The sequence below is a fragment of the Arachis ipaensis genome, chromosome B9, assembly GCF_059453495.1.
Source record: "Arachis ipaensis isolate K30076 ecotype BB chromosome B9, ASM5945349v1, whole genome shotgun sequence".
Taxonomy (NCBI): Eukaryota; Viridiplantae; Streptophyta; class Magnoliopsida; order Fabales; family Fabaceae; genus Arachis; species Arachis ipaensis.
The window spans coordinates 66,679,595-66,703,293 of NC_142444.1; the positions used below are offsets into that span (position 1 = coordinate 66,679,595).

Below are 23,699 nucleotides of genomic sequence, written 5' to 3' on the forward strand. Positions count from 1 at the left end.
TTAGCAATTTTAGAAAAATCCTTTATAAATCTGCTATTAAATCCAGCATGACCCAAGAAACTCCTGACTGCCTTAACATTAGATGGTATTTGTAATTTTTTAGTTACCTCCAACTTGGCTCTATCAACCTCAATTCTCTTGCTTGAAATCCGATGTCCAAGAACAATAAGTTTTGTGACCATAAAATGACATTTTTCCCAATTTAAAACAAGGTATGATTCTTGACACCGTTTCAAGACCAGAGATAAATGCTTAAGGCAGGATTCAAAAGAATTACCAAAAATAGAAAAATCATCCCTAAATACCTCAATGAACTTTTCAACCATATCAGAAAAAATTGAAAGCATACACCTCTAAAAAGTTGCTGGAGCATTACAAAGTCCAAATGGCATTCTCTTGTAAGCAAATACTCCAAAAGGGCATGTGAATGCTGTCTTCTCTTGATCTTGAGGGTCCACTGCAATTTGGTTATATCTAGAATATCCATCTAGAAAACAATAAAAAGCATGACCAACTAACCTCTCAAGCATCTGATCAATGAAAAGCAAGGGGAAGTGATCCTTCCTTGTAGTAGTGTTGAGCCTCCTGTAGTCTATGAACATTCTCCAACCTGTGACGGTTCTTGTAGGAATTAGCTCATTCTTTTCATTCCTAATCACTATCATCCCTCCTTTCTTGGGAACTACCTGCACAGGGCTCACCTAAGGGCTATCAGAAATAGGGTAAATAATGCCGGCTTCCTATAGCTTCATTACCTCTTTTTAGACCACCTCCTTCATAGTTTGATTGAGTCTCCTCTATGATTGCACAACCGGTTTAACGTCATCTTCAAGAAGGAACTTGTGCATACACTTGGTGGGAGTAATCCCCTTTAAGTCACTAATGGTCCACCCAAGAGCTAGTTTATGGCTCCTGAGCATTGTAATAAGCGCCTCTTCCTCTCCAGGCTTCAAGAAAGAGCTAAATAATCACTGGATATAACTCATTTTAACCCAGGAACACATATTTCACAGAAGGAGGCAACGATTTCAGTTCAAGCTTGGGGATTTCCTTCTCTGCCTTAGGCATGCTCCCCACTTCTTTCTGGGGTAGTGAATCATCAATTCCAACTAATTCATATTCAGAAAGAGGATCCAGAATATCATCAAGCACTTCAGCTTCGAGCACCTCTTGAACAAGTGGTTCAACAACATCAACTCTCACACACCTTTCAGAATCATTAGGGTGTTTGAGGGCTTCAAATACATTAAGGACCACCTGTTCTTCATTGACCCTCAGGGTTAATTCACCCTTTTGCACATCAATCAGAGCTCTACCTATAGCTGAAAAGGGTCTACCAAGAATAATAGAGGACTTTGCATCCTCTTCTATATCCAGTATAACAAAATCAGCAGGAAAAAATGGCCCTACTTTCACACGTAAATCCTCAACAACACCCAGAGGAACTTTAATAGAAAGATCAGAAAGTTGAAGAGAAATACGAGTGGGTTTTACTTCCTCAATTTGGAGCTTTTTCATCATTGAAAGTGGATGAGATTGATACTAGCTTCAAGATCATACAAAGCTCTCTGAATAGCGACATCTCTAATGGTGCAAGGAATCACAAAGCTCCCTAGATCCTGCATCTTTTCAGGAAGATTATGTTGAATAATAGCACTGCATTCCTTAGTTAACACCACTGTCTCTTGTCCCTTCCAGTTCCTCTTGTTAGTCAAAAAATCTTTCATGAATTTAGCATAGAGAGGCATTTGCTCAAGAGCCTCTGAAAAAGGAATGTTGATCTGCAGCTTCTTAAAGACTTCTAAAAATCTAGAAAATTGCTTGTCCTTGGAAGCCTTCTGAAGCGTTTGAGGGTATGGAATTTTAGGCTTGTACTCAGGAGCCTTTAGCAATGTAGGATGAGTGTCAAGAGAGTCCGGGAATGGGTTATCTGCACGGTTTGGAGGGGCGTGCTCCACTTCTTCCTTCTTCTCCTCTAGAGCTTCTTTTTCAACTAGCTGCTTATTGACCTTGGTCTCAGAACCAGCTACTTTACCACTTCTCAATTGAATAGCCTTGCAATCTTCCCTTGGCTTTACCATTGTATCACTAGGAAATGTACTTGGAGATCTCTCAGGTATTTGCTTACTCAATTGGCCCATTTGCACCTCCAAGTTTCTAATAGAAGCTATAGTTTCCTGCATAAAACTATTTAGTAGTGATTCCAAATTAGTGTTCTGCTGGGGTTAAAAATTTGCCTGTTGAGGTTGTTGTTGTTGATGAGACTGAAATTGGTGGTTATTATGATTATTCTGTTGGCAACCGCCCTGAGAATTATTGGGAAAATTCTGGGATCTCTGAGGTTGGTCTCGCCACCCAAAATTTGGGTGATTTCTCCACCCTTGATTATAGGTCTTAGAGTATGTATCATTATTGGGGTTTCTAGGAGCATTCCCCATGTAACTGACCTGTTCAGTAGAAGATTGAGCATAATCATAATTCTCACTTTGCATAAAGTTGCCAGTCATGTCATAAGAGGCTTCTTGAGGTGTATTCTAAGTGTTGACAGCTGAAACCTGCATCCCACTCAATTTTTTAGTAATTAGATTCATTTGCTGAGACAAAATTTTGTTTTGAGTAAGAAGAGCATCAACAGCTTCTACTTTCAAAGCACCTTTTTTTCTGAGGGGTCACAGAGTTCACAGGATTCCTGTTAGATGAATATAAATATTGGTTGTTGGCAACCAACTCAATAAGTTCAATAGTCTCCTCTGGTGACTTCTTCATATGCAAAAAACCACCTGAAAAATTATCTAAACACATCTTAGACATTTCACACAAGCCCTCATAAAAGATATCCAGCTGAGTGAACATGTTTGGAGGGCATTGCCTAGTCAGTAGCTTGAATCTCTCCCAGGCTTCATAAAAGGTCTCACTATCCTTCTGTCTGAAGGTCTGAACCTCCACCCTTAGCTTAGTCAGCTTTTATGGTGGGAAAAATTTAGTAAAAAATTCAGTGACAACCTTGTCCCAAGTATCCAGACTCTCCTTGGGTTGAGAATCTAACGACAACTTTGCTCTATCCTTCACAGTAAATAGGAAGAGCATGAGTTTGTAAATTTCAGGATTCACTCCATTGGTCTTTATAGTATCACAAATCTGCAGGAAATTAGAAATAAACTGATTTGGATTTTCCTGAGGGAGTCTGTGATACTGACAATTTTGTTGCACAAGAGTAACCAGCTGTGGCTCAGCTCAAAGTTGTTTGCAGCTATAGGAGGCACCACAATACTTTTACCATAAAGATCTGCATTGGGAGCAGTGTAAGAGTCAAGCACTCTTCTAGGCTTCTCATTCTCATTCAGATTTGCCATATTGGCATTCACATCACGATCGTGATCCATAGTGGACTTTGTTGTTTTCCTTTCAAGAGTTTCACTAGCTTTGTACAGTCTAGCTTGTTGCAAACGTCGCCTCAAAGTCCTTTCAGGTTCAGGATCAAAGTCTATAAGAAGTTCTTTGTCCCTGTTCCTACTCAAAAATAGACAGAAGACAAGAAAAGATGGGACTCTCTATGTTAGAGTGTAGAGAATTCCAAGTGAGGTAACCTGTGTAAAATAATAAAATAAAATAAAAACAATTACTATTAATGCTAAAATTTTCAAAATTTGTATGGAAAATTAAACAGAAAAGTTAAAATAAAATTAACTAGGTAACACCAAACTTAATTTCAGAAATTAAGGAAAAATAAAGCTAGAAAAATTCAAAAATTAAGGTTCAAAATTAAATAAATTTAAAGCTAAAATGCCTAATCTGAGCAATCAAATAACTAATAGTTGTCAATCATAGCCAATCCCTGGCAATAGCGCCAAAAACTTGGTGAGAGAGAGTCGTACCAAGTAATACCTCAGGTGAGAGAGGGTCTATCCCTCGAGGATTGATGGATTAAGCAACAATGGTTAAGTGATTTACTTAGTTAGACAAACAGAGAAGAGTGTCGAGAGTTCAAATGCATTAAATAGTAATTCAGAGAATCGGAAAAGCAGGCAGTAAACAAGTTGGGAAGTATATATGGAGAAACAGTTAAGGCTTCAGAGATATCTATCTTCCAGATTGACTTTTCTTACTAACTATTTTAATCATGCAAGATTCAATTCATGGCAAACTATATGTGACTAAACCCTAATTTGTTAGATCTTTTTAGTCTCCTCTAACCTTCATCAACTGCAAATTCCTTGGCAACTTAATTCCAATCAGAGGGTGAAGTTCAATTCTAGTTTATATGCCATAAAAACTCTAATTACCCAAATATAAGAGGATTATATGTCACATATCCCGTTAAGTCCAGATAATTAGTAGTTTAGGAGAATTTATTTTCAAGCTTGTTCAAGTAAATAGCTTTTCCAAGTTATACAAGAACTCAATTAGAACAAAGGTCATACTTCTGTTCCACCCAAATTCATAAGATAAAGAATGAAAATAATTTTTGAAATATAAATCAGTACATAAATTAAAATAGAAAAATAATAGTATCAATCCATACAATAGACCGAGCTCCTAACCTTAACAGTGGAGGTTTAATTGCTCATGGTTCAGAGAGAAAAACTAAGATTCAGAAAAATTGTAAATTACGGAATGAGGTCCAAGAGAAGAGAAGAGCTCGAAGGGCTGATTCTTTTTCCTTTCTATATCTAATCCTAATTAATGTAAATGATATTTTCTAAATCTAAATAATATCTTTTCCTATTTTTAAATAAAATACGGTTTAATCAGAATTAAAAGTAAACAATCCTTGTGAGACTGAGGACGAATGGGGACCACTTGTCTCATTAATGTCCACGCCTAACTTGGTAAAGGGCTGCACCTAACTTGAATGGTACAGTGAGGAATGGTGTGGAAGGCTTGAGCGCTGCGTCTAACTTGAGGAGAGGCTGCGCCTTACTTGAAGAGTGCAAAACCAATGTTGCGTGTTGTTGTTGTGCCTTGCACCTAGTAAATTTGCATTCAATTTGTTGAGTTTAACTAAGAATTAATTATATTTTAGCCACTATGGATGCTACTTTGAGTCGTGTGTAATTCTATTTATTTTAGATAGCATTCGGCTGGATTTGATGGAGTTTCAGTAGAAAAAGAGAAGAAGGCGAATGATGCTGTCAACCCTGACCTCTCTACACTCAAACCTGAATAACTCGAGCTACAGAAGTCCAATGGACGTGATTTTAGTGGAGTTGGAAAGCTAACTTCCAGCGCTTTCCAACGATGTATAATGGTCTATACTTCTTCTCCACCAAGTCAGCAAAAGTGGCGCGTAACTTGAGGTTTCTCAAGTTAGGCGCCAAGATCAACTAACTCCATAAACCAAGCGGCCAAGGTGGCGCCTAACTTGAGAACTCTCAAGTTAGGTGCCAGGAAGAGAGAGAGGCATCGAAAACACACTACCAAGGCTGCACCTAACTTGAGAAATTTCTAGTTAGGCGCAAGGCACAACAACAACACGCAACATTGGTTTTGCACTCTTCAAGTAAGGCGCATCCTCTCCTCAAGTTAGGCGCAGCACTTAAGCCTTCCACGCCATTCCTCACTGCATAATTCAAGTTAGGTGCAGCCCTTTACCAAGTTAGGCGTGGACATTAATGAGACAAGTGGTCCCCATTCGTCCTCAAGGCTCACACGGATTGTTTACTTTTAATTTTGATTAAACCGTATTTTATTTAAAAATAGGAAAAGATATTATTTAGTTTTAGAAAATATAATTTACATTAATTATGATTAGATATAAAAGGGAAAAGAATCAGCCCTTCGAGCTCTTCTCTTCTCTTGGACCTCATTCTGCAATTTACAGTTTTTCTGAATCCTAGTTTTTCTCTCTGAACCATGAACAACTAAACCTCCACTGTTAAGGTTAGGAGCTCTGTCTATTGTATGGATTGATACTATTATTTTTCTATTTTAATTTATTTACTGATTTATGTTTCAAGAATTGTTTTCGTTCTTTATCTTATGAATTTGGGTGGAACGGAAGTATAACCCTTGTTCTAATTGAGTTCTGGTATAACTTGGAAAAGCTCTTTACTTGAACAACAGCTTGAAAATAAATTCTCCTAAACTACTAATTATCTGGACTTAACGGGATACCTGACATATAATCCTCTTATATTTGGGTAATTAGGATTTTGGTGGCATATAAACTAGAATTGAACTTCACCTTCTGAGTGGAATTAAGTGACCAAGGAATTGGCGGTTGATGAAGGTTAGAGGAGTGATGAATCCATATTTTACGATAATTTTTTGTTAGAATTGAGTGGATTTCATCATATAAACCTACACTTATTCCATTAAATAGCATGCTTTTGAGCTTTCCTCCTAAATTGTGCTTCATTATGAAAACATGCTCCTTTGTGCCAAATTTAACCTATTTTATCCCATTTGCCTTCCATTTGATACCTTGATGTTGTTTGTGAGTGATTTGAGATTTTTAAGGTAGGAATGGCATGGTGAGAATGGAAGAAGAGCATGCAAGGAGGAGGAAGCATGAAGAAACAAAGGAGAAGTGCAAATTGATGTGTGCGTGCGCACAGCCTCTTGTGCGCACTCACAGGCAGCAAATCAGAGCCAAGTGTGCGAGCGCACAGCGTCTGGCGATCGCACAAGCATCCAAAGCATCGCGAAGTGTGCATGCACACAATTCCTTGTGCATACGCACAGCCTAAGATTTTGCCCAAGTGTGCGTGCGCACACGTCTGTAAGAGGCCCATTTCTGAGTGGCTTAGAGGCCCATTTCTGATGCTGGAAGCTTATATTGGAAGGGGCAAACCTTGTGGAAACATAGTATTAAGAGACTTAAGTTTATTTTTCTCTAAGTTTTCTCTCATCTCCATTAGGGTTTATATTAGGGTTTTACATTCCAAGTGCCATTTCCATTTTTTGATCTTGCTTTGTGCTAGCCTCCATTGTTAGTATCTCTTAATTACTACTCCTTTTAGTTACAATTTTGCTACTCTTTCTTGTAATTAAAGTCATAGTTTTATATATATATACTTTTTCCAATTTTGTTTTCTTGTTGATGATTTTGATGATTGATGATTGTTATATGCTTGACTGAGTTGGTATTGTTGATTTTGATCATTTGCTGCTCTTAGTTTCAAGGATTTTCTTAATTCTCTCATGTTTTGCATTTTTGCCCAACAAGTGTTTGTGGAAATGTCAAGTTTAATTATGGGCTAAATTTCCACCTCTTGGCTTGGGAAAAATGAGCAATTGGGTTCCTAGAGTTGGAATGTCCAACATTTAGTGATAATTCCTCTAAAGCTAACTTGTTGCTAAGGCAATTAGCAAGTGAGTTAGGATTTGTGGATTAAGGACAACTATGCTCCTTGACTTACTCTCTGATGTAAGGGTTAACTAATTGAGATTAATCCATAACAATTGTCATAGTTGTGGTTTCAACAAGGAAAGGTCCCTAGCTCATCCCAAGCCAAGACTCCATTTATGTTTTGAATCATACATACACATACATACATTAATCACTTTTATAGTTTACTTTTCTATATTACATAGCTAGTTCTTTAATTCCTTTATTAGTTCATTACTTGCAATTTTGAATGTTCTTTTATTTCTTTAATTGTTCATATCTTCATCGAAAATCTTGTTGCCTTCACAACCAAAATTGCACACAAATTGATCACTAGGTCCTTGGGAGACAACCTGGGAAGTAAAACTCCCGGTTTATATTGGTTTTGAATTGTGACATCTTTTGATTCCAAACTTTGGTCGGGTGTTGTTCGTCGGTTAGGACTATACTATCGACGTAATCACAACCTTTGTGCGAAAATTTCCTAACCGACGGACAGCGCACGCACCAAGTTTTTGGCACCGTTGCTGGGAATGTCTAAGTGCAATGAGTGCTATAGTTTTGGTTGTTGTAAATATGTGAATAGTGTGAATACTTGACTTTTGTGAATATTTGATTTTTGTTTGCTACTTGACACTAATTGATAGATGGTGCCTCTATGTTAGTAGTTTTAGTAGTTATTGACTATTAGATTGCTTTGTTTATTTCCTTATTCTTGTTTTGCTTTTGGTAATTGCATATTTTCATTGATTCCTCAGTTGAATGACACGGTCACTTCCAGACCCGAGCTTGGCCCCTTTTGACCCTGAAATAGAAAGGACTTTAACACATATTAGGCAAGCTCGGTGCCGGTTAGCATTCGTGCATAGCGAATCAGGCTCTCTTGAAGGGCAAGCCGATTCACCATCACCTTCTAACCGTGATCTTCATTCTTCACTTAACGAGGGAACCTTGTATTCTTCTGTTGGAAGTGCTGAAATTTCTTTGAGTGAATTAGGTGATAACACTATGGCGGAGCCACCGAGGAGAATTACTTTAAAGGAGGCTGGAGCCCCAGATATCACTTTGCAACCGGTACAAGTTCGATATCCAAATCTAGACGCTTACTTTGAACTCGAGACAGGTATGATCAACTTGCTTCCAAAGTATAATGGGTTACCGGGAGAAGATCCTCTCAAGCACTTGAAGGATTTCCAAGTGGTGTGCTCTACTGCAAGAAGACATGGGTCGGATGAGATAGCGGTTATGGTTTTCACTTTCCCTTTCTCCTTAGAGGGAAAGTGAAAGAATGGTTTTACACCCAACCTGAGGAAGTTATTTCTAATTGGGATTTGTTGCGCAAGGAGTTTCTTGAGATGTTTTATCCACCTCAAAATACGGATCCACTAAGGAAGGAAATCTCTTCCATTATGCAAAGAGATGGAGAGACTCTTTATGAATATTGGGAAAGGTTCAAAAAGTTGCTGGAAGCTTGTTCTCACCACTGCATTGATGAATTGGTGCTCATATGTTACTTTTGCCAAGGTATGATCCCTCAAGACAAGCTACTTCTTGATGCCTCAAGTGGAGGATCTTTCACCAAGAACAAGACCGCTGAAGAAGCTTAGGAAGTCATTGCAGATCTGGCGGACTCAACTCAACATTTAAGGACAAGGAATCCCCAACCAAGAGCTATAAGTGAAGTCTTACTTTCCAGTAATGCCATCTTGACTAGGACACTTGGAGAGATGACAATCATGTTAAGACAACTCACTCATGGCCAACAAATTCCACAAATGTTGCTATCTCCTCTACCTCAACCTCCTAGAATTGAAGGACCTCCTAGATCATGTGGTATTTGTGCTTGCAATGGTCACTACACCGATGAGTGCCCTCAAATCCAAGAGGACAACACATTGGCGGTAGCAAATTCTTACCCACAAAGGTCCAATTACAATAAAGGATCTAATCATTATGGATGGAACCAAAATCAAGGATGGAGAGACAATTCCCATCAAAGGTGGAACCAACCGTCTCAAGCTCAACACTATTCCAACCAACAAGTTTACTATCACCAACCTCCTCAAGGTCAACAATCTTACCCTTAACCACCACAACCACACTACCCACCATATCAACCACAAAGCCCACCTCCTACCCAACCCAATCAACAACCACATTCTCAACATCAAGGAAGATACCAACCACCACACACTAGATCCAACCTCACCCAAAACAATTAACTTCCCCCTACAAACTAACCTTACATGAATGATGCACTTCAAAGTTTTATGCAAGAGCAAAGGGAGATTCATAAGAAGCAAGAAATATACATGGCAACCATTGCCGAAGCTTTATCCCGTTTGACTCTTTCTCCTTCAAACACCCAAAATGCCCACCAAACCCAAAGGGAAGCATTAATGATATCACCTTTATGAGTGGTACCAAGTTAGATGAAGTTGGTCTTAAGCCTACATAATTGAGCAAGGAGCCCCACAATGAAGAAATAGAAGAAGAAGTGGAAGTGGTGAGAGATGAGGAGGAAAATATTGCAAGAGATGAGGATGAACTAATGAAGGTTAAGGAGCCCAAAAGGAAGAACCCTCTTAAAGAGCCTACACCAATTCCATTCCCAACATTGGCTAAAAAGGCAAAGAAGCATGAAGACCCTGACCCCAACATGGTGGAGATTTTTAAGAATGTGAAAGTTACTATTCCTCTTTTTCAAGCAATTCAACAAGTGCCAAAATATACCAATTTTCTCAAGGATGTTTGCACCCACAAGGACAAGATTGGTGAGCTAAACAAAAGTCCGGTTAATGACTCTATCTCTTCTCTCATTCTGAAAAAGTGTAATGATCCCGGTCCATGTTTAATGACTTGTGTGATTGGTGGTGTGGAGTTCATGGATTGCATGTGTGATTTGGGTGCTTGTGTAAGCATTATGCCCCTCCCTATCTATGAGAAGTTGAGTTTGTCACCATTGAAGAGGTCTGGAGCAAGATTTGTATTGGTAGACAAAAGCATTGTGTCGGTTGTAGGGATTGCAGAAAATGTTTTGGTGAATATCCAAGAGTTACTCTTCCCAGTTGATTTTCATATCTTGGAGACCCCTCCAATTGATTCGGACAAGCCATCCTCTATAACACCCTAATATTCAAATCCTTATGCTCGAGTCATAAGTCAATGATAATAAGGTGGTACGACTCTCAAGGTGGATTTTTAACACATAGTTTATAAGTAAAATTGAAAGGAGTATTAACGAGAAGCCTGAAAAGGAGTAAAAATAAAATTGCGAAGTCGTATCGCTCACGTAACAAAAACCAAAAGATAAAGCGTGAAGTCGAAAACGATATATAGATAACGGCATGTAGGAGGGTAAAAGAAGGACAGTATATAGATATATAGCATAAGTAAATAGCCATTAGTCGCGACCCGCGAAGTTTAGGCCGGCTAGGGTACAGTATGCAAGTAGTTGACAACAGTATCTCATAATCTCTCCTTAAAGAAACATAAGAGCCTCTATAGGCAAGTTCAAAAGAGTTTAATACATAATATAAGCAGTTCAAAATAAAGGTGGAGACATTCTAAGCAAAATATAAAGTAGAGAATATAAAGATCTTCGCCATCTCTCAGATGAACCACAGCTCACTTCTGAGCACTTGGACCTGCATCTGAAAAACAAGAGATATATACGGAATGAGAACCCCCGACCCATGGGTTCCCAGTACGGTAAAAGTGCCAAATAAATACAATGTATTGTAATAAAAACTCGTTAAGCATCCTAAACTTTCTTTTACCAAATAATCATCCTATGTTCTCACTAATCCATAAATAGGCAACTGTCATAAGGAAATGCTAAATCTAACTCATCCTCCCCATGCTTCCTAACTTTCTAACTCTCCCACAAATCAGAATCAGAATCATAAACAAAACCATCACGAATTATTTTGTCTCAGTAATTCTATATCAATACTTCATATCCTCACCTGGAACAAGTGAAATCAATTTACTGCGTCTACCCAGGGAGCTCAAATTACCTCATTCAATAATTATCATTTTGAATTAATCATATCATTACTCCATCTCAACAAGAACAGCCCTCAGCGTCAACCGACACCAGCATGAGGGACCTCTCAGTTGTACAAACACAAGCAATATAGACAAGTAATACACAATTAAGGTACAAGTAAGGCAAGTAGCATTTAATCAGGTAGCACAGCATATATGTACAATTTGGCAATCCAAAATATATAGACAAACCCAAACAAGTCAAACATATGCAAATGATGAATGACTGCCCTATGGCTGATGATATCATCTGTCGGTTACAAAGCCAACCCGACATGTCCTTGTAGCTAACCACTGGATAGTCCCTGCGAGCACGCATCCCCAAGCTCAAAATCATAATCAATCAAAATAAAACATCATGGGGGAGAGCTCATCCGAAAAGGTCTAAGTGTCCGGTCACATCTTACGATGCAAGGTCAACAGAATCTCGGATCTCAACCTGGAGCAAGTAGAGCTGACCCACTGCATCTACCCAAGGAAATTTAAAACTCAAATAATTTCACAAATCTTAATTCAACCTCGACTGGGAGCAAGTGGGGGCTAACTACTGCATCTACCCCAGGAGTCTCAAACCAAACCCGGAGCAAGTGGAATCACTCCACTGTATCTACCCAGGCAGGTATCTCTCACCTCATCCCGGAGCAAGTGGATCAATGCCACTGCATCTATCCAAGCAGGTATATCTCGCTACGTCTCGGATCAAATGGATCAGTGCCACTGCATCTACCCATGTAGGTATATCACAATCAGGTTCATATTTGATATCAATCTCTTAATCGTTATCATTCTCATTAACAATCTCGTAGTCATCATCATTCTCTTTATCAATCTCATAATCATCATCATTCTCATTATTAATGTCATCATTAATCCTCTTCCGATTTCATCCACAGAATTTACGAAGCTTAAGTCATCGCCCTCTAAACTCAAAATCACAATTATCCTTTTTATTCTTTTACTACACTCGCCCTTAATTCAATACCCTAAAACTGGTAAAAAGGTCTTAAGTAAGCGTTACGGAAGGTTGCAAGCCTGTCGAAAAGGTAAAACAGTTAAAAACAAACTGTTCTTTGAAAAACAGGGTAGTGTGCGTGCGCACAGGGTTGTGCGTACGCACGCCCCAAAGAATTTTCAGAAAGTGTGCGTGTGCACAAGGTTGTGCGCATGCATAGAAAGTAAAATTTTCATTGTTGAGTGTACACACAGAATGTGCGAACGCTCCCAACAGCACACACTTCCCAGAGTGTGCACGCACACAGGTCTGTGGGTGTGCACCGCTTGCAAAACTTCGTTGGTTGTGTGTGCGCACAGGGTGTGCTAGCACTCCCAATAGTAGCTATATTCCCATGTGTGCGTGCGCACACAAACAAGAAATCATAAAATTCCGCAACATCACAAAATTCATATTTTGACACCAAACTTTAAATGGTCATAACTTACTCTACAAAAATTCATTTTCTACAAACTTTATATCAATTTAAAGCTCTCAAAGCCATCTTTAATTTAAAACAATTTTCATTCAATTTTAAGCTTTGAGGCTCATGTTATGACCCATCAAAGTTGGCCTAAAACTCATTTTTACCAAACTTTGACAAACCTCAATTTTCAAAACATACTCCTTTCAAACCTCTTCTAAACCAACCAAAATTTTACCAATTCAACCTGAACCACATTCCAAGTTCGTTATTCAATCCACCATACATCAATTCTCTATTTTCATCAATCTTAGCTCAATAATTCAATTCAAGCAACATCAAAGCTTTCAAGTTAAATAATCAACAAAACCTTATACTCAAACACTTATATATCACTATCATTCATTCAATCACCAATCATCAACAATATACTTACCGTCCTCACCTTTTTCGGCCTCCGACCCAAAATCCATGGCCTCCGGCCGAAATTCACAACCTAATACATATTTCACAAACCATTGATCATTATCCAATTTTATCAAATTTCACAACACACCAAACATGTAAGTTCACACAATTCTCAACTCAATCCTTAATTTACATAACACGTCAACTATGCATATTCATACCTACCATTTACATAATCCAAACCTAGTCCTAGGGGCATCTAGCCTAGGAATTCGCATCACACTATACGGTACTTAAATGAAACTTAAATCGTACCTCTTGTAGCCAAAATAATTGAGCTCCTTCTTGGAAGTCTCCACCAACCTTTAGCTCTAAGCCTTACTAAAGGTCCACAAGCAACACCAACCTCCCAATTATGCACCAAAATCAACCAATACTCTAACATAACCAATTTCACACTAATAATCAACCTAGGATTCATGAAATTGATAAATCACAAGGGTTAGATGCTTCCTTACCTTAACCCACAAAATTTTGTGATTAATATCACCAATGGCTCATACTAGAGCACCCTTAAACAACTAAAATAACAAGATTCCCTCAAAACCCAAACTAAATTCAAAATATAAGAGGAAAAATCAAAACTGGGCAGAGGAGAGTTAAATAATCACCACAAAACTTTGATAGACTCGAAGAGGAGGAGAAGAGTGACGCGTGATTGCAAACGGCTCATCAATCGAAGTTCCAGAGAGAAAGTTATAGTGATTTGAAGATCAAAGAGAGTTAGGTTTTCTCTCTTCTCATCTCTCTCTTTCCATTTTAGCAACAAACACACTAAATGAGGGTTATGGTGGCTGAATGGCTTTAAGTTAAGATTTATATATGCTAGGCTTGGATCCACTTGGGCCTAATTCACTTGGTTTAGTTCATTGGCCTAACTTTGGGCCAAAACCTTTAAGATTAGCGCTTTAAATCGCATTTTAAATATTTCTACCTTCCCTATTTATAAATCCTAATTTCTTAACCTTATTTGTTTATAATCACTTTTCTCAGCTACAGTACCAGACAGATCTTAGCCGGTACTGCCGGTCAAAATTTCAGTGCGCGTTTTTACGCAGAAATCTATGTTTTTCAACTCAGAAAAATCCACTGAGTCCAAATATCATATTTAAATTATCAAATTCCGATAGCTAAATTTTCTAACCATATTCGTTCCTATTTAATTTATTATTTAATTAATTATGGTTTGACCAAATTTTACATCCTCTATTCTCCTACGGAGACCATTTTTGAGGACGTCTCATTTCAAGTTGGATGCGTTTTCAGGAGCTTACTCATTTGAAGCCGATGGGAAGATAGTGAAGTTTGTAACGACCCAACTCCCAGTATGCCATGGTCATACAAGAAGCTAAGTGTTACTAACTTGTCCTTCCTAACTATTATCTATTATTTAATATATGAGTCTGTGCCTTGTTAGAACGTTGCCAATTTTACGAGTAACTTTTTTTTATTCGCTGCGGATGATAATGTAAAATAAACAAGCATACATTGAGAGCAATAAAAGCAAGCATAGAGAAATATAGAAATATAGCAGATAATATACATCATGTACACTATAACAAAACCTGTAGCGTTTACACAAGATCAAGTCAGTTTACATCCTCGTCAACCTACGTAGCTAATATATACACGACACTCCTAGGGCCTGGCCTATACAAAAAGCCGCTAAACTGGCGCCCAGGCTAGCCTAACCACTATATAGCTTCTAGCTCTCGGGTGTACTAACACAAGTGAGAGACTAACTAATAAATAATGTCAGACTAGAGTGTCATCAAAAGAATGCCCCTACTGTTGTTAAACTATATCTACACATGGCAGTTCAGAGAATCATCGTGAGGCTCATCCATTTCCTCATCCTGCTCTATCTCTATCTCACTATCATCCTCTTCCTCATCGTCCACAGCTATAGCTATTCCCTCAGATCCACCAGAAACTCTGCTGTCACTATGTACAAAACCATTCACGAGTACAGGTCCGTTCGCGTATATAGGAGCTACCCCACCTTCTGGTAGTGCCGGCTCATCAGGCTGTGGAAAGTCTAAGATTGGCTCAGGGGGAATGTCCCATTCTGGTAGAATCATATGTATGTACTCTCCAGCTATCTCGGGCTCATCAGGAATGATTGGCTCAGGTGCCACCTCATTCAAGGGTTGAGCTGGTATAGAGTGTCTGTGATCATCGGGAAAAGGATGTCCAGGTGCGTCAGGATGTAACTAGGATAAGAAAAAGTCGTAAAGAGCATCGGGGTCAAAAAGCGGACTATACAAAGGATGTTGGAAGCGACGGTTTTGTAATGCGTAACGTCTCATACGAAGCTCCGCACTCAGAATGTAGTAACCATAGTACACTGGATCCTCGTAAATGTGTAGGTCGTCGACTTCATAGAATATCACGCCCGTTTCCATCTAAAGGGGAGGAAGGGAGAGAAGGGGGTAAAAACTGGGGAATTCTTAGTAGGGTCGGGGTTATTAGTTACGTTTGTGTATTTGGGGTCGATTAGTAGACGAATAATAGAATATAGCGAAGCAGTAAACAAAAGATAAAGACAGAAAGAGAAAGTAGAGACAATAGAAAGCAGAATACAAAAAAAAATACAAGAAAATAAAACATAGAAATAGCATACAAGCAGACAAACACAAAGAAATAGATCACACAGAGAAAGGAATGCAACAGAGAATGATGCGCAGACAAGAATGATGCATGTCTAGCCCTAGTGCAGATAGTAAGCTCATATGTCGGTTTCTACCCGCTCCGACGTAACCCAAAGCAGCTGAAACGAGTATGGCTTTCCAGTTGGCTATACCCCTGTGTACAGGAAATAACCCCTCTGCCACCACAGGGTCCACTGCACACAGGAAATAACACATCTGCCATTGCAGGGATATATGCTGACACACCTTCTGTATACAGGAAATAACCCATCTGCCACTACAGAAATAGAACAGGTGGTCACGGTACTTCTGTAGCAGGAAATAACCCCTCTTCCTTACAGAAATGAAATATGGATCTATACCGCAGGAAAGCATTCTCAGTGGTCGCACCACTATTTATCTGACTACCTCAATGCAGCAGATGAACAAACAAATAACTCTGGAGTTGCCTTAATGCAACAAATGAACAAACAAGCATCTCTTGGGTTGCTTCAAGCAACAAATAACCCTTCAACAGGTCCTCTACTTTTTATCATACTACTGTTTTCTCTTTGTTTCTTTACTCTGCTCTGATTACTCTCTTCTCTGTATCTATTTACTTTTCTCTGATTACTCTGCTTAATGTATGTATTTAAAGCTTATGTAAATTTCGGTATGAATAGTTAGCCTGTCCCAAGTATAGGTTCATTAAGTCTATACTGAGACAGTTTAACTTTTCATATAATACCTAACCCTAGTCGCAACTCAAGGACTAACTATGTTGCCCTAGTTCGTTCACTAGTCTCTGTTTATTTTTCTGTTATTAATACTTTACAGACTGTTACTTCGATTTTTATCTTTTCTTCAACTTCTTATCTTTCTTTTATCTTTGCCTCACTAATATGTTCTTACCACTCCCTAAGTGTTTTATGAAGATAATTATGAGATTCTGCACTTAAAGTTGTCTTTCAAAAGCTTTTACAGAAAACTGTCTTTTCTGCATTATTTTATTATTTTTATTAAAATATTATTTTTAATTAAATATTATTATTTAATATTTTATTATTATTTATTATTTTATTAATATATTTTCGAAAATTACCTTCCTTTAACCTTTTACTTTATAAATTCACTTTTTACCACCCATAACTTTTAATATTTCTACTTTAACCACCCTAACTTTCAGAAATTACAAAATAACCCCTCAAACACTAAAATATTTACTTCCTTGCCCTTTCTAAGATCTAAAAGGTGTTCTTCAATGTTCTTCACCACACTCAAAGTGTTCTTCATGTTCTTCGTATAATCTTCAGATTCTTTCTCTGTTTTTACCCGTTTTTCAGTCTTTTCAGCAACCGATTTTTACCAAAATTCAAAATAAATTCCCAGCCACTAAAACCCTATCTTTTCTATATGATTTTAACACAAATTGAACCTCAATTTAAGCTCTAGGGTTTCGTTTTCCAGCAGCCACAAGAACACACATTCATAGCTTGAATTTCATCAAATTTTATCAAATTTTCACCAAAATTTCAACAAGAATTACTCATACAAACAATCAATTTCAAGCACAGCCAAACCATATCATAATCACACAACTCAAACACAATCAATCAAGATTAAATTCGTCAAACCCTACCTTGATTTGCTGCTCCAAATCCGGTTACTCTTTGAAGTGTTCTTAAAGCACTTTTTCCTCCTTAAACGTGTAGGAAATCAAAGATCTTTGGCCCACAAGTCAAGCTAAGCAAGAGATCTAAGGAAGAACATCAAGAAAACACTTGTTTAGGCATGTTTCCTTGAAAACCGAATTCAAATAGGAAAAGGACAGCCATCTAACCTTATTTCCAGCCTTGATAAGTTACATGGTTATGTAGAGAAAGAAGATAGGATCATTTTGGTGAAATCGGAGTTTTGATTTGAGTTTTAGTTCAGAAGAAATCAAGCTTTGAAGATTAAGTGTTCATGAAAGTTTCTCTCTTTTCTCTCTTGTTATTTTCGTCCAAAATGAAGAAATGAGACAGCCTTGGAGTGTCTTGGGGGTGTAGGGTGAGTTGTGATTGGTTAGCTTGGAGGTGGATTAAAATAATATTAAAATATCTCAGGTGTATAACTACTAAAACTAGGTGTATCAGAACACTTATAAAAATATCTCTAAAAATTATTTTTTGAGCTACTAGCATAAATGAAACTAGTAACATATTTAATATGAGAATAGATCATGTATGATGAGGCTTTAGCATTGCTAAAGTCATCAGAGAGTGCTGGTGCTAAGCTGCACCAGTAAACTGTGAACCCGGTTAAACCGATTTTTTGTTTTTAACTAAAACTGACCAGGTAACCATATAATATCATTCAAGAAGCTTATAATACTAATATAATGATAATATCATCCTATTATCTCTCTTCTCTCATAAATCGAGTCCGGTTTGTTAAACTGAGACTATTTACGAAAAATCGAATCAAAACTCCTAACCGATACGGTTCAAAAACTAGGTTCTTCGTGACCGCGTTATCGAGCTTGCCTTAGATAAGGTTCTAGCTTAAAGATGACATAATGACAATGAGGATTGAGATACTTGATGTTATATCAGAGCTTCTCCCCTTACTGATCCTCCGGAGTTCTTCGTACTTTCAGAAAAGATCTCGCGTACTCGAAAACTGGGGTTGTTACAAAGTTCACTTTGGATGGATCTAAGAAGCCTAGTCTTGAAGTTTAGTCTATCTTTGGTTGTGACCTAATTGAAGATCAAGTGATTGAGCCTAGTACGGAGCATGAAGAAAGAAGTCATGCCAAGGAGTTGGAGATTTTCCTCCTTGGAGAGGTCCCAAATTGATCAGTGAACTCATGCAAATCCAACTTAGGACTTTAAACCAAAGTGCTAGGTAGGAGACACCCCACCGTGGTAACATTGTTCTAACCCTTCTCTTTTTGTTCATAGTTCTTTATTTTAATTGCTTTTTGATGGAATTGGTTTATATAGGATTGGTTTAGATTTCTTAGTTAGATTGGTTAAATTGCTTGTGGATCATGAATGTTTGAATATTTGTATGTTTGGGGTTGAAATGTTGATTGAGCGAAGACCTAGCACCTTAGAAATGAAAGAAAAACTTTTGCAAAATAGGCCATCTGTGCGTGCACACACACCTGTGCGTGCACACACACCTGTGCGTGCGCACAAATCCGTTGAGTATCACATGTTATGCGTGCGAACACTCTCATTCATGCCCTCTGTTAGTAGCGCTAGCACAGTTTGTGCCTGGGTGCTCCCCTATTTTTAGCGTCCTATGTGTGCGCACCTGCTCGTGCATACGCGCACATGCACTTTTTCTCACCCTCTGTGCAAGTGCACAGACTTATGCGTCCCCACGCGAACTTACATCCACTCCGGTGGGAGCATTGACACAACTTGTGCGCGTGAACCCCACCTCTTTATCTTTTGCTTCTGTGCGTGCGCACGGACTTGTGTCCGCACACAAACATGACCCATTCCCCAAGCAAAAAAAAAGAGTTTTCAGCCATCTGTGCGAGCGCACAGAATTGTGCGCCCGCACAGCTCGATGCTACCCTTCTGTTTGGAGCGTTCGCACGCTCTGTGCATTTGCATCCTTCTATTTTTCGCTTTCTGTGCGTGCGCACGGACCTGTGTGCGCACGCACAGGCCTCGACTGGGCATTAAACAGGGCAAACTTCCCTGTTCTTCCTACAGCTCTTTCTCTTTTCTCTTCCCAGTGCTGCTGCACCATCTCTGCCTAGCCCTCTTTCCGGCGTGCCGTCGCCACATCTTTTTCTCTCTCTTCTCTCTTTCTTCTTCCTTTTCCTTCTTCTCTTTTTCTTTTCTTTCTCTTCCACCGGAGAGTTCCTTCACCCTTGTGGAACTCCAATGTATTTTCGGCGAAGCCAACCACCGTGAACTCGCAGTGGCTATAACCAGTGGCATTGTTTCCTTTTCCCATCTTGCTTTCTTCACCCTTTGATTTTCAGGTTTTTATTTCCTTTTTATGTTAAAATTTTGAAGTTGTTTCAACTTTCTTCTCATGTTATTTAGATTGAATTTATTGCTTTCTTTAGTTATCTTTGTATTGCAAGGGTTGATGTTTCAATCATTGGGTTGATTTTGATTGAATTTGAGCTTAAATGTCTGATAAAACCACTATTTTATGGTTTATCTTGTGCTCATTTGAGTGGTTTTTATCAAGTCTTTGATCACTTATTCATATGATTTGCATGATTTTACAAATCCTTCCTTATTATGTGATATAGTTGAAAACATGTTTCCTAGGCCTTTAAATTATAATTCGATGCCGTGATCTGTGTGTTGAGTGTTTTCTGGCTTTATACGGCAGGAATGGCTTAGAGGATGGAAAGGAAACATGCAAAAGTGGAAGGAACGTGAAAAATGAAGTTTTAAGAAGCTGGTAGCAACACACACGCATGGACGACGCGTACGCATGACTAACGCGTACGTGTTCCAAGGAAATTTGCCAAATGACGTGCATGCGTGACCTACGCGTATGCGTGACATGCGCCACGTTCAAAAAGTTGCAGAAAGCGCTGGGGGCGATTTCTGGGCCCCTTTTCGGCCCAATTCCAAGCTCGGGAACACAGAATAGAGGCTACAGATTGGGGGAATCATTCATTCATTCATTCATTCATTAACAACAATTTAGGTTTTAGATGTAGTTTCTACAGAGAGAGGCTCTCTCCTCTCTCTAGGTTTTAGGATTTCTCTTAGTTTTAGGTTTATTTCTTCTCAATTCCGGATTCAATGTTCCTTTAATTCAGTTTCTCTTCTACTTTTATTTGTTCTAGCTTACTAGTTTATTCTATTTTTCTTGTTGATTATCTTCTTATCCAATTTGGTTTATGAACCCTCCAATGTTAGATTTGATTTTATATTTAATGCAATTTGAGGTATTTCAGATTTATGATTTTAATTTGGCTTTTTACATTCTTAGCTTAAATTGAGTAATTGGAGATGCTTGAGTTATCAAACTCCTTTGTTGATTGTTAATTGAAAGTTGCTGGTTGATTTGGATCTCTCTAGAGCTAGTCTTTCCTTAGGAGTTGACTAGGACTTGAGGAATCAGATTGATTAGTCCACTTGACTTTCCTTTATTTAGTAAGGGTTAACTAACTGGGAGCCAATTCTCATACCTTGCCAAGAGTTCACTTAATTATTAGTTTATTTTCTTATCATTTACATTCCTTGTTCAACCTTTCAAAAAACCCAAAAATATACTTTTTCATAACCAATAATAAATCATACTTCCCTGTAATTCCTTGAGAGACGACCCGAGGTTTAAATACTTCGGTTTATTATTTTTATTGGGTTTGCTTTAGTGACAAACAAGTATTTGTACGAAAGGATTATTGTTAGTTTAGAAACTATACTTGCAACGAGAACTTATTTGTGAATTCTTTACTAGAAAAAGTCCGTTCGTCAAAAATGGTGCCGTTGCCGGGGACTTGCAAACGTGTGCCTTATTATTGGTTATTGTAAATAATTTAGCTTTTTCGTTCTTTGTTCGTGCTTGTGTCTTTTATGTGTTTTGCTCTTTCATCATAAAATTAAAAAAAATATATATCTTTTCCATTTTTATTTTAACTAATTTTTCAAAAATTTTAAAATAAATTTCAGATTTTGATTTTAAAATTTTATCTTATCTTATCTTAGTTGTCAAGTTTTCAAAAATCAAATCTTTTCAAAATTTAAAAATCTCATCTTTTTCAAAAATCTTATCTTTTTCAAAATCTTATCATATCTTTTTCAAAATTTGAAAATTTTATCTTATCTTTTTCAAACTTCAAATTTTAAAATCATATCTTTTTCAAAATCAAATTTCAAAATCTTATCTTTTTCTAATTTCAAATTTTAATTTCAAATCTTTTCTTATCTTACTTCTTATCTTATTTTAAATTTAAATCTTTTATTATCTTATTTTTTATTTTCATTTGTTGTTTTTATCTCTTCTTAATTAATATCTTATCTTCTCCCTCATCTTTTTCAAAACCACCTAACTAACCCTCTTTTTAATTTTCGAAAACCACTTCTTTTTTTCTCTCTTATTTTTCTAAACCTCCTAACTAACTCCTTCTATTCTTAATTTTCGAAAATAATATCTTCTTCTCTCTCTCTTCTCTTTCAAAACTACCTAACTAACTCTCTTCTCTCTTAAATTTTGAAAATCTCTCTCCTCTTCTCTCTCTTCTATTTTTGAAAATTTAACAATTAAATTTTAAATTCTTTTTAAATTAATAACTTAATTTTAAAAAATAATTAAATAAATAAAAACAAAAAAATATTTTAATTGTTATTTACTTTTTCTATTTATACTTCTTCTCTTCCCTCTCCATTTATTCAAACTCTACTTCCTTCTCTAGCTCTACCTCAACTTCTTTATCTTTTTTCCTTTCTTCTTTACATCTCACTAGAAGCTCTTTGATCCAAGTGGTACAAAAAGATTTCTTGTGATTTCTTTACTTCTTCTATGTTCTTTTATTTACTCTTATCTACTATTTCTAAGGTATTTTTCTCTACTTATTTTATTTATTTATTTATTTTCTTCTTCTTCTTTCTCTACTTTTGACTTTAAGGAGGAGCTTCTTGACTATTGGCATAGTCTCTCTTCTACTTTTTATTTTCTTCTTGTTTATGACCAGGAACAGAGATAAATAACCACTCTTGACTCCTGATCCTGACCCTGAGAAGTCTCTAAAGAGGCATTTACAACTAGCTAAAGCACAACACTCCAGAAGAGACCTTTCAGAAAGTTTTGAACAAGAAATATAGGATATGGCCGAACCACAAAAGGGGCTCAGAAAGGTCCATGGTGACTTCACCATGCCTCCCTCTGACTTTTATGGCAGAAGCATTACTGTACCTGCCATTGGAGCTATCAATTTTGAGCTTAAGCCTTAGTTAGTCTCTCTTCTGCAGCAGAACTGCAAATTCCATGGACTTCCACTGGAAGATCCACATCAGTTCTTAGCAGAGTTCTTACAGATCTGTGATACTGTAAAGACTAATGGAGTTAATTCTGAAGTCTACAAGCTGATCCTTTTTCCCTTTGCTTTAAGAGACAGAGCTAAGTTTTGGTTGGATGCCCAGCCTAGAGAGAGTCTTGACTCTTGAAAAAAGCTAGTTAATGCTTTTCTGGCTAAGTTCTTTCCTCCTCAAAAGATGAGCAAGATTAGAGTGGAAGTTCAAACCTTCAGACAAAGAGAAGGCGAATCCTTCTATGAATCCTGGAAAAGATACAAGCAACTGAGTAGGAGATGTCCTCCTGATATGCTCTTAGAATGGTCCCTCATAGGTTTGTTCTATGATGGCTTGTCTGAGATATCCAAGATTTCCTTGGATAGCTTTGTAGATGTATCCCGCCACTTGAGGAAAATGCCTGCAGAAGCCAGAGAACTCATTGAGATGGTTGCAAACAACCAATTCATGTACACTTTTGAGAGGAATCCTGTAAACCATGGAATCCCTCAAAAGAAAGGAGTTCATGAAGTTGAGACTCTGAATGCCATCTTGGCTCAGAATAAGATCTTGGCCCAACAGGTCAACATGATCTCTCAACATCTCACTGGGATGCAAACTGCACCTGGCAGTAATCAGGAAGCTTCTCTTGAAGAAGAAGCTTATGATCCTGATCAACCCACCATGGAGGAGGTGAATTACATGGGAGAGCCCTATGGAAACATTTACAACCCTTCATAGAGGAATCATTCTAACTTTTCATGGAAGGATCAACAAAAACCTCAACAAGGTTTCAATAACAACCAATGTGGTAGGAACCAGAATA

At 37.7% G+C, this 23,699-nt stretch overlaps 2 non-coding genes across 2 annotated transcripts; one reads left to right on the forward strand and one right to left on the reverse strand.

Moving 5' to 3' along the window:
* Window positions 1-2,848: 2,848 nt before the first annotated feature.
* On the forward strand, window positions 2,849-2,955 carry LOC148544931 (small nucleolar RNA R71). Its single transcript, XR_015900628.1, has one exon. It is a non-coding gene; the product is annotated as a small nucleolar RNA R71 (small nucleolar RNA).
* A 5,757-nt stretch (window positions 2,956-8,712) lies between these two features.
* On the reverse strand, window positions 8,713-8,819 carry LOC148544932 (small nucleolar RNA R71). Its single transcript, XR_015901679.1, has one exon. It is a non-coding gene; the product is annotated as a small nucleolar RNA R71 (small nucleolar RNA).
* Window positions 8,820-23,699: the final 14,880 nt, after the last annotated feature.